Source organism: Cynocephalus volans, chromosome 10, assembly GCF_027409185.1.
Source record: "Cynocephalus volans isolate mCynVol1 chromosome 10, mCynVol1.pri, whole genome shotgun sequence".
NCBI classification, from domain to species: domain Eukaryota; kingdom Metazoa; phylum Chordata; class Mammalia; order Dermoptera; family Cynocephalidae; genus Cynocephalus; species Cynocephalus volans.
In genome coordinates, this window is record NC_084469.1 from 127,711,314 (window position 1) to 127,722,567 (window position 11,254).

Here is an 11,254-nt window from a genome sequence, read left to right on the forward strand (position 1 = left end):
CTCCCTGAGGCGTCAGCATGGAACTGAACAGGTATGCCTCGCCACCGCCGGACCCCATCCCCAGCCCAGCCAAGTGCGTACCGACCAGAGAGGCACACCCCGTGGCACCAGTGCGTAACCTAGCAGGAAGGCCTCGCCACTGCCAGACCCCATCCCTAGCCCAGCCTAGTGCACACCGACCAGAGAGGTGCCTCGCCAGAGAGGCCCAAGACCCGAGGTGACCATGCACCTGAGGCACCAGCTGGGGACCAAGCAGACACTGAGGCAGCCATGCCAAATTGGCAGCCCCAGCATCATCCTAGTCAGACAATAGTGTCGAACCAATGGACCATGAAATCCCTTGCCACAATGACTAAACATCAAAAGAAAGATACCAGAAATATGAAAAATCAAGAAACTACACCACCAATGGGTAATAACTCTCAAGCTCTAGATCCCAGAGAACAAGAAGCCCTTGAAATGTCTGACACAGAATTTCAAGTGATAATTCTAAGGAAACTAAATGAGATACAAGAAAACTCAGCTAGACAACATGACGAAATGAGGAAAAGTATACAGGACCTGAAAGAAGAAATGTACAAGGAAATCAATGCCCTCAGAAAGAATGTAGCAGAGCTTGATGAGCTGAAGAATTCATTCAACCAAATAAAAAACACAACAGAGAGTTTAACCAGCAGGCTTGCAGAAGCAGAAGAGAGAACTTCTGACCTTGAAAAATGGGCTGTTCGAAATAACACAGGCAGACAAAAAAAAAAAAAAGAAAGAAAAGAAAAAAGAATTAAAAACATTAAAGAAAATCTAAGAGAAATATTAGACAACATTAAGCACTCAAATATCTGAGTCATGGGTATTCCAGAAGGGGAGGAAAAAGGAGATTCCATTGAAAACATATTCAACAAAATAGTGGCAGAAAACTTCCCAGGTATCGGAAAAGACACAGATCTTCAGATTCAGGAAGCTCAAAGATCCCCAACTGTATTCAACCCAAAAAGGTCTTCTCCAAGACATGTTATAGTCAAATTGGCAAAACTCAAAGACAAAGAGAGAATCTTAAAAGCTGCAAGAGAGAAGCATCAAATCACCTATAAGGGAGCCCCAATCAGACTAACATCAGACTTTTCATCACAAACCCTAAAGGCCAGAAAGGAATGGGATGATATATTCAAAATACTAAAAGACAGAGATTGCCAGCCAAGAATACTGTATCCCACAAGGCTATCCTTCCAAAAGGAAGGGTAAATAGTATATTTCTCAGACAAACAAAAACTGCGGGAGTTCACTACCACACAACCACCCTTACAAGAAATTCTCAAGGGAGTCCTGGGTTTGGTACCTGAAAAATAACTACCACTGCCATAAAAACTCAAGAAAAATCAAAACACACTAGTAAAATAAAAATGCCAACAATGAAGAGAAAAAAAAGTTTATCTACAACCCAAGAAACCAACAAATAAAGAAGACAGACAGTAAATCAGAAAGAAAGGAACAAAAGATACTTAAGACATCCAAACAAAAATCAATAAAATGCTAGGAGTAAATCAACACTTTTCAATAACAACTCTTAATGTAAAAGGATTAAAGTCCGCTGAATGGATTAAAAAGGAGGACCCAACTATAGGCTGCCTTCGAGAGACCCACCTCACCTGTAAAGACTAACATAGACTAAGACTGAAAGAATGGGAAAAGATTTACCATGCAAACAGAAATGAAAAATGAGCTGGAGAAGCTATTCGTATATCTGACAAAAGAGACTTTAAACTAAAAACCATAAAAAGAGATAATGAGGGACACTAAATAATGATAAAAGGATTGATCCATCAAGAAGACATAACAATCATAAATACATATGCACCCAATGTTGGAGCAGCCAGATTTATCAAGCAAACTCGATTAGACCTAAAGAGGGAAATAGACAATAATACCATAATAGCAGGGGACCTGAAGGCCCCACTACCAATATTGGACAGATCATCTAGACAAAGAATAAGCAGAGAAACACAAGATCTAAACAACACTCTAGACCAATTAGACTTGGCAGATATCTATAAAACATTCTATCCAACAACCTCAGAATATTCATTCTACAATCAGCACGTGGATCATTCTCCAGGATAGATCACATATTAGGTCACAAATCAAGTCTCAACAAATTCAAAAAAAATTGGAATTATCCCATGTAGTTTTTCAGACCACAATGGATTAAAATTAGAAATCAATAACAAACAAAATTCTGGAAACTATACAAACAATTAAACAGCATTCTACTTGATGACGTATGGGTCCAAGAAGAAATCAAACAGGAAATCAAAAAATTTATTGAAACTAATGAAAACAATGATACATCATACCAAAACCTGTGGGATACTGCAAAAGCAGTATTAAGGGGGAAATTTATCACATTAAATGCTTACTTCAGAAGAATGGAAAGATGGCAAGTGAACAACCTAATACTCAACCTTAAAGAACTAGAAAAACAAGAACAATCCAAATCCAAAGTTAGCAGATGGAAAGAAATCATTAAGATCAGAGCAGAACTGAATGAAATTGAAACCCAAAAAATGATACAAAAGATCAATGAATCAAAAAGTTGGCTTTTTGAAAAGATAAATAAAATTGACAAACCATTAGCATGGCTAACTAAAAACAGAAGAGAGGAGACCCAAATAACAAAAATCAGAAATGAAAAAGGTGATATTACAACTGATTCATCTGAAATACAAGGAATCATTCGAGACTACTATAAACAACTATATGCCAACAAATTTGAAAATCTGGAGGAAATGGATAAATTTCTGGACACACACAAACTACCAAAACCAAGCCAAGATGATGTAGAAAATCTGAACAGACCAATAACAATAAAAGAGATTGAAGCTGTTATCAGAAGGCTCCCAACAAAGAAAATCCCAGGACCAGATGGATTCACAGTAGAATTCTACCAAACATTCAAAGAGGAATTGACACCAATTCTCTACAAACTATTCCAAAAGATTGAAACAGAGGCAATTCTCCCAACTCATTCTATGAAGCAAACATCATCCTGATACCAAAACCAGGTAAAGATACAAATAAAAAAGAAAACTATAGAACAATATCCTTGATGAAAATAGATGCATAAATCCCCAATAAAATACTAGCTAACAGAATATAGCAACACAAACACAAAATTATACACCATGATCAAGTGGGATTCAGCCTATGGATGCAAGGTTGGCTCAAAATATGCAAATCGATAAATGTGATACACCATATCAATAAAATCAAACACAAAGACCATATGATCATCTCTATAAATGCTGAAAAAGCATTTGATAAAATTTAACACTCGTTCATGATAAAGACTTTCTACAAGTTAGGTATAGATGGAAACTATCTCAGCATAATTAAAGCCATATATGATAAACCCACTGCCAATATCATCCTGAATGGGGAATAGGTGAGAGCTTTTCCTTTAAGAACAGGAACTAGACAAGGATGCCCACTCTCACCACTTCTAATGAGAACTATAAAACACTGCTGAGAGAAATTAAAGGGGACACAAGAAGATGGAACGATATCCCATGTTCTTGGATTGGAAGAATCAACATTGTGAAAATGTCCATACTACCCAAAGTGATATACAAATTCAATGCAATCCCCATCAAAATTCCAATGACATTTCTCTCATAAATGGAAATAACTATCCAGACATTTATATGGAATAACAAAAGATCACGCATAGACAAAGAAAATCTGAGCAAAAAAAAATAAAGCTGGAGGCATAACACTACCTGACTTTAAACTATACTACAAAGCTATAATAATCAAAACAGTATAGTACTGGCATAAAAACAGACACACTGACCAATGGAATAGAATAGAGAATCCAGAAATTAACCCACCCACCTACAGCCATTTGATCTTTGACAAAGGCACCAACCCTATACACTGGGGAAGAGACAGCCTCTTTAGCAAATGGTGCTGGGAGAACTGGTTATCAATATGCAGGAGAATGAAACTAGACCCATACCTTTCACCATACACTAAAGTCAACTCAAAATGGATTAAAGAATTAAACATACACCCTGAAACAATAAAACTTCTTAAAGAAAAGGAAAGACACTTCAGTAAATAGGACTGGACACAGACTTCATGAATACTACCCCAAAAGCACAGACAACCAAAGGAAAAATAAACAAATGGGATTATATCATACTAAAGAGCTTCTGCACAGCAAAAGAAACAATTAATAGAGTTAAAAGACAACCAACAGAGTGGGAGAAAATATTTGCAAAATATACATCTGACAAAGGATTAATATCCAGAATATATAAGGAACTCAAACAACTTTACAAGAAGAAAACAAGCAACCCAATTAAAAAATGGGCAAAAGAGCTAAGTAGGCATTTCTCTAAGGAAAATATACAAATGGCTAACAGACATAGGAAAAAAGGCTCAACATCACTCAGCATCTGGGAAATGCAAATCAAAAGTACACTGAGATGCCATCTCACCCCAGTTAGGATGGCTAAAATCCAAAAGACTCTGAACGATAAATGCTGGTGAGGTTGTGGAGAAAAAGGAACTCTCATACATTGTTGGTGGGACTGCAAAATGGTGCAGTCTCTATGGAAAATGGTATGGAGGTTCCTCAAACAATTGCAGATAGATCTACCATATGACCCAGCTATCCCACCGCTGGGAATATACCCAGAGGAATGGAAATCATCAAGTTGAAGGTATACCTGTTCCCCAATGTTCATCGCAGCACTCTTTACAATAGCCAAGAGTTGGAACCAGCCCAAATGTCCATCATCGGATGAGTGGATATGGAAAATGTGGTATATCTACACAATGGAATACTACTCAGCTATAAAAACAAATGAAATACTGCCATTTGAAACAACATGGATGGACCTTTAGAGAATTATATTAAGTGAAACAAGTCAGGCACAGAAAGAGAAATACCACATGTTCTCACTTATTAGTGGGAGCTAAAAATAAATAAATAAATTCATACACACACACACAAAAAAACCGGGGGCAGGGGGAAAGAAGACTTAACAACTACAATTCCTTGAAGTAGGTACAACAAGCAAACAGAAAGGACATTGTTGGGTGGGAGGGGGGAGAGGGAGGAGGGAGGGAGGTTTCAGTAATGGGCAGCAATAATCAACCACATTGTATATTGACAAAATAAAATTAAGAAAAAAAAAAAAGTAGGGATCCTCAAAAAAAAAAAAAAAAAAAAGGAGGGTGATTAGGCTGTTGTCGGTGTATTATAAAAAAAAAAGATTCGTTGATTAGAGCATGGTGCTAATAGCACCACAGTCTGGGGTTCAATCCCTATACTAGCCCACAAAAAAACAAAAGAAACAAAAAAAAAACCTTCCACATAGAAAAAAATATATATATATATAAAATATGTAACTCATTTAACTTATCGAAAAATGATATTTTTCCAGGTTTTTAAATTTAATTTTTTGAATAGGTAACACATTCACAAGTTCAAAAAATTTTAAGTATAGAGTCATGTAGTAAATGTCCTTTTAATACTGGGGGAGAGGGTCTGGGGAGGCCAGATAGCTGACCTCAACCCATCCTGTCCTCTACCAGGTTCTTGACTGCACATCAGGAAAGAATTCAAGAGCAGAGTCACAGTAGAAAGTGAAAACAGGTTTAATATAAAGAATAAGAAATACAGACCTCACAAGGAAAGTGTGGCCTAGCTCCAGAGACTGAGCAGTGGCTACACTAAGTTTAGTACAAAAGTAAGAAATACATGCTTTACAAACAAAGTGCAGACTGGTTCCAGAGTGAATGGCAGCCTACTAAAGGCAAGTTTAACACAAAAAGTAAGATATACACACCTCAAAGGTGAAGTGTGAGTTGGCTCCTGAGAGAGTAGCAACAGTCCTGCCTTCTCCCTGGATTCAACTTTTATAGTTGTGGCTATTTATACGTATTCATGTTACCTAATGAATATTCAACTAAGGGGATGGTTCCCAGTTATGTAACCTGGTCTTGCACATGCTCAGGTGTTCTCTTTGGAGCAAGCTCATCAGCAAATTTCCATCACAGGCACCAAATACACTTAGAGTATTCTAGGTGCTCTCTAGCACCTCCAGTGGGAGGTCATTCAAGAGATAAACTCCTTTTTACTGAGCATGCTCGGCCACGGAGATTACGCAAGTCTGCCTCCTGCGGTCTCAATTTCCACATGCAGGTATTGAAAATGGGTGTAACAAGCAACAGTGGCTCAGGACTCAAAGGAGGGTCTTGAGTCCTAGGGGAGTGGTTCCAGACCCAGGGGAATGGCCCATAACTCGAGGGAGTAGCCTGAAACTCAAACCCAGGGGGACTGAGCACCTCCTGTTTCACTTTCATTCTTGTTCCTCACCTACCTAGTCCTACCTGCCTTATCCCTTATGTGCTCACTATTTTTAGTTTTTCATATATCCTTTCAGAGTTTCTCTATGAGTATACAAGCAACTTTGAATGTAGATTTGATCCCTGTCCCCCTTAATACAAAAGACAGCATATAATCATAGTTTTACACTTTGCTTTTTTTTTTTTTTTTTAACATTATCAATGGGGGTTGGGGAGCTTTCCATAATTGCACACAGTATTCTCTCTGTCTCCAGCTACACAGTATTCTGTAATATGTTTATATTATAATTACTGCCCACAAATTTGGCCCATCGCTAAGAGATTGGTTAATAAATAATTGCTTAACAAATAAACTATACTATACTTTGTTCTGTAGTCTTGGCAAACACCAGGAGAGAAGCCCAGGGACAGAGAAGCAGTGGCAGCAGGGCTGGCTGGTTAGCTTGGTTGGTTAGAGTGTGGTGCTGATAACACCAAGGTCCACAGTTCAATCCCTGTACTGGCCAGCTCCCATCAAACAAACAAAAAACCAGAAAGAAGCAGCGGCAGTAGATGTGGAGGCTGCTGGGCAGAAGGTTGCCTGGAGGGAGAGTGACACTGCTGCCAGGTGGAGAAGAGCATGAGCCATCGTCCCACACTAGAGAAGATGGTGCTGCTGCTGGTGGGGCTGCAGTGCTACAAGCAATGAGAAGGACACTAGGGCTCTCCCCCAGCCCACCACTTCTCCCTCAGGCTCCTGATTCAACCCCTCTGCTGCTCTTTTCCAGTATTTCTGCGTCAACGACTGCCTTCTTTTTAAGACCCACTGAATCCCGGAGGTTTCCATTGGCTAAATCCCCCCTCTCTATGCCGTCTTAACCATGCTTCAGTAACCATAACCTGATGACTCCTAAATGTGCATCCAACTGCCTTCCCCCATCTCCACTTGGAGGTCTTAAAATTACCACCAATTCAACACTTCCAAGATCTCTCCCATAATGTATCTGCCTAAAATTTGGCATTCTTCCAGTTAGTGTTCCCTGTCTCAAGGAATGGCCTGTCCATCTCATTGTACAAGCTAGAAACCTAAGAGTCATCTTCAACACCTTCTCCTGCATCCCTCCATATCCACCTCTCCCAAATATCCCATAGACGTGGCCCCTTCCATCTCCACTGCTCACTCTAATCCAAGTTACCCATCAGCTGCCGCTGTCTCTTAACTGCTCTAACCACATTTATTCTGCCCACCCACACCCAGTTATCCTCTTAACATTGCAGGCAAAGTGATTTTTTTTTTTTTGAAACCTGAAATCTGATTGTGTCACCTGTCACCTTTAGTAACTTCCCGTTGGCTTAAAAATTGAACAAAATCCCTAGAGTGGTCTGCAAGGTCCTATATAGTCTGGCCCTGTCTGCTTTCCTCCATTCCCACCTTGCACCATGCACCTGCTGGCAGTTGGGACTTTCCTACTGGCCTTCATGCTTCCTTCTGCCACAGGTCTTTTGCTCACATTCTTCCCCCTGTATAGTTAACTATTATTCATTCTTCAGAGCACAACTCAGGGAAGTCTTCCACTAACCTGCTTTGGTCAGGTTCCTTTTCTTCATTGCTTTTATCTCAGCTAGTTATACAGATTCCTTTGGGTGGTTCTAACATTTGATAAACTTCACTAGACTGTAAGAGCCCTGTGCCCAGGAACTGCCTGTTCTTGCTTATCATTGTCACCCGACAATTAATTTTGAATAAGTGAATGACTGCTGATGCCAAGACAACAATGAGGGGTGCCCCTTTACTACCCTTAGCCATTGCCATCCCCTACAGTGGAGACACTGTAGACTGCAGCCCTGTCTCTTGCTTCCTGGGGTTGCTGCAGAGGAGGGGCATCCACCAGCCAAGATCCCAAACTCTGGAGGTGGACAGATCTGGGCCCCTTTTGGTGCACCATTTACCAGCTGTGGATTTTGGGGCAAGTTCCTTTACCTCTTCAAACCTTGGCTTCCCAGTCTCTAAAAGAGGGTTACAACTTACCTCACGCATCAGTCCGTTCTTGTTGCTTATAACAAAATACCTGCAACCGGGTGATTTATAAGGAAAAACGACATTTATTGCTTACAGTTTCTGTGACTGGGAAGTCCAAAGTCCATCTGGTGGTGGCAACAGTGACTCAGGGGTCTCACATTGCAAGATGGTGGAAGTGGAGAGAGCAGAGAGAGCAAGAGAGACTTTCCTCTCTCTTCTTGTAAAGCCCTCAGAACCACACTCCTGACCACCAGTTTTAATCCATTCGCTACTGAACGATCCTACAATCCAGTCATCTCTTTAAGACTCCACCTTTCAGTTACCATAATAGGATTTCCCACCCTCTTAACAGTCACAGTGGGGGCTAAGTTTCTAATACATAAAACTTGGGGGACGCGATTCAAGCTTCAGCGAGTTTTGGGGGAGCATTATTCAATCCACTACACCTCATAAGGGATTTTTTTTTTTTTTTTTGGTGTATGTCACATCCAATACATTTAATATTTTGTCAAAAATATCATCTAATACACTGTCCATTTTCAAATTTTCTAATTATTGGACCATCCCATGGCTCACTTGGGAGAGCGTGGTGCTGACAACACCAAGTCAAGGGTTAAGATCCCCTTACTGGTTATCTTTAAAAAAAAGAAGTTCTAATTGTCCCCACAATGGCACATTTCAGGATTTCTTTTTTCAATCTAGGATCCAAAATTGATTCATTGAATTTTGATTATATCTTTTTAGTCTCCTTTAATTTTAAATATTTCACCTGCCTTTTTTTTTTTTTTTTTTTTTTTTTTTTTTTTTTTGGCTGGTAGGGGGATGCAAACCCTCGACCTTGGTGTTATAACGCCACGCTCTAACCAACTGGGCTAACCAGCCAGCCGCTTCACCTGATTTTTTATGTTTTTATCTTTCATGGCATCGACAGTTTGAAGAGTCCAGGGCAGTCTCCCAGTGTCATGTCGCCTGTTTTGCGTTTCACTGTTACCTCCTGATTAGATTCAGGTTAAGCATTTTTGACAAGAGGACATCAATGATAATGTGCACGTCCCAATGCGCTCTACCAGGAAGCACACAATACCAGTTTCTTGCATGATGGGTGTTGCTAAATTCAATCACTTGGTTCAGGTGAAGTCGCCTTACAGAACCGTGATGGGAGAATTTAACGAAGAAAGGTACCCAAGGAGTCTGGTCCATAAACCTTACTTCTTGTCCATCCCCTTCAGCCTTGGCTTTTGGGCAAACACAACATTTCTGACTATACTTTCCCACCACAAGTGCCTCTTGGAGGAACTGGTAGATATCATCAACCTGCCACTACTTAAACAATTTTTGTTATTATGAAAACTTTCAAACATACACAAAAGTAGAGAGAGTAGCATAATGAATCTCAATGTATTGATCACCCAATTCCAAAATTATCAGCATTTTGCCAATTTCTTTCCTTTTTTCCTGATGTATTTGAAAGCAAGTCCAAGATCTCATATAATCTCACCCATAAATACTTTTGTTGCCATCATTAACAGAGACTTTAAAATTATTTTATTTTTATAATATAACCGTAACACAATTTTAACACCTAACAAAATTTAAAATAATGTCTTAATGCCATCTAATAACCAAACCATATTCAAAGCTTTGGAAGTAGATTTTAGTTCCATCCTTTGAGCCCCTTTTCTTTTTCTTAACCCACAAGTCCTGAATTCTACAGGGAGAATTTGAGAAAACATTTTACTTGTGAGTTCTCCTTATTTCATTCGTTTCGTCTGGCAGGTAAGAACCAGTGGCAGATGCACACTATTGGAGATACAAGGCACTGGTCAGTAGTCTGGAAATTTCTGTGGTGTTTCTCAAACTGCACATCAATCACCTGGTTGGGGGGGGTCACGTGAAATTGCAAAATGTGATCCTGTAGCTCTGGAGTGGGGTCTGAAATTCTGCATTTCCCAACAAGTTTGTTCCAATTTTCCTCTAATTTGGTCTTGAGAACTCTTCCTGCAGAGTGGCTATAAACTCTAGCCCTGCCCTGATGGGAATCTAGTGATTTGGTTGCGGGTGTTTACAGTGTGCCTTTCATGGGATACTTCTTTATCCCGGTGGATGGCCTAATGCCTAAGTGGCCAACCCATGACCAGATTTCTCTCACAGGAAACTTGTCTGTATTGGCAGACATCCTTGTGGCTCCTGTCTGATCTGTGTCCAGTTTATTCCTATCAAGATAGCCCCTCTCTAGGAGAGGCCTGACCAGGAGGAGAGTTAGGTTTGGGTGTGTTAGTCAGGTGGGACACAGGGACACAGCACAACAAAACCCATGAACTAACAAAGTGTTTATTACTTACAGATCCAGAGAAAAGAGGAGAGCACACCTTCCAGGGCCAATGGAAAGGAGGGAGCCATTGGGGACATGTGTGCTCAGCCAGTGGGTGAGGAGCAAGGGTGGGGATACTTGTGGGCCAAAGCCTTTATTGGGGTCCAGGGCATTACCCAAGGTTTTCTGGAGTTCTAAGTGGTGGGTTTAAAGGAAGCAGGTGCGAGTTCCATGGGGTTGCACTATGATTGAGAGGTGGTCACTGGGGCAAATCTGTGTAGTCCATACAGGATGTGGGAGCCAGTGAGATGAGGCAAGGTGGTTGTATCTAGCTGTCCCACAGGGAGGTGATCACCAGGAGACTGTTGTATAGGGTAGATATCTGGATCAGCCACCATGAGGAACTGGGTGGAGGTGGAGAACTGGAAACTATGTCAAGGGGGACTGAGCCTTTTTTCTGGTGTGAGAAAGTCCAACTTATATTTGACAACATAAAATTGTAAGAATTCACTACAAACTTCTAGGTAATGCTGATGATGCTGGTCTGTAGAACATTCTTTGAGTAGCATAGTGTT